A 1,252-nucleotide genomic window follows, 5' to 3' on the forward strand; every position below is an offset into this window, starting at 1 on the left:
AAAGATTTGTTTAAGGCCGGGCGCTGTGGCCCACACCTGTAATCCCAGCTCTTTGGGAGGCTGAGGTAGGCAGATCACCTGAGGTCGGGAATTGGAGACCAGTCTCACTAACATGGCGAAACTCCGTCTCTATTAAAATTAGCCGGGGGTGGTGGTGGATACATGTAATCCCAGTTCCTTGGAGTCCGAGGCAGAAGAATCGCTTGAAACTAGGAGGCAGAGGTTGCAGTGAGCCGAGATCGCACCACTGCACTCCAGCCTGGGTGATAGAGAAAGATTCCGTCTCAAAAAAAAAAAAAAAAAAGATTTATGTAAGCTTCTTACCTCACCCATATATATATATATATATATATATATATATATATTTTTAAGTACAATTTCCATTTTATTTTTCTCCAGAGAATAGTCTGTCTCAGTCTTTAAGGACTCAGCTCCTTACATGGGCTTTGGTGGGGGACGTGGGGCAGCACCCGCAGGTCTAAATCAGGGAGGGGGTATTTGGTCCTTGCGGGCTTCACGAGATCGATTCCTGACTACTTTGCTGTGAATTGCACAACTCACACAGTAATACAGCTTCACATACAGCTTGGGAAGCACATAGGCATCAAAGACGCTCGCCTCAGAAATGTCCCTGACTGCTGCGGCCTCCACTATGTTTCGAATGACGAATTTCTTAATGGCCTTGTCCTTGGGCACGCATCGGGCACAGTTAGTGCAGCGAATAGGCTGCACATGGCCGCGGCCCTTCTTGGCACGACCGTTGTTCCTTCTTTTCTTTGTCATCTTGGTCATACGGACCGAAGAGAGCCCTCACCCATATTTTATAATTACAGCTGATAGCACTGGTTTTCTGTTTCGTTTATTGTTTATTTGTTTGTTTGTTTTTGAGATGGAGTCTCGCCTTGTCACCCAGGCTGGAGTGCAGTGGTGTGTGATCTTGGCTCACTGCAACCTCTGCCTCCCGGGTTCAAGCAATTCTCTGCCTCAGCCTCCCGAGTAGCTGGGATGACAGGCGCCGGCCACCACACCCAGCTAATTTTTTTGTATTTTTAGTAGAGACGGGGTTTCACCATCTTGACCAGCCTGGTCATGAACTCCTGACCTTGTGATCCACCTGCCTTGGCCTCCCAAAGTGTTAGGATTACAGACGTGAGCCACTGCACCCGGCCGATAGCACTAGTTTTCATACTATCAATACAAACATGACTGTTCACCCATGGCCAAGTTTACCTAACATGAATAATGTCACTTA

General features: G+C 47.4%; 1 pseudogene; it reads right to left on the bottom strand.

The window, feature by feature from the left end:
* Positions 1-370: 370 nt before the first annotated feature.
* Positions 371-783, bottom strand: LOC105473012 (small ribosomal subunit protein eS26 pseudogene; annotated as a pseudogene).
* Positions 784-1,252: the final 469 nt, after the last annotated feature.

The sequence above is a fragment of the Macaca nemestrina genome, chromosome 6 (assembly GCF_043159975.1).
Source record: "Macaca nemestrina isolate mMacNem1 chromosome 6, mMacNem.hap1, whole genome shotgun sequence".
Classification (NCBI taxonomy): domain Eukaryota; kingdom Metazoa; phylum Chordata; class Mammalia; order Primates; family Cercopithecidae; genus Macaca; species Macaca nemestrina.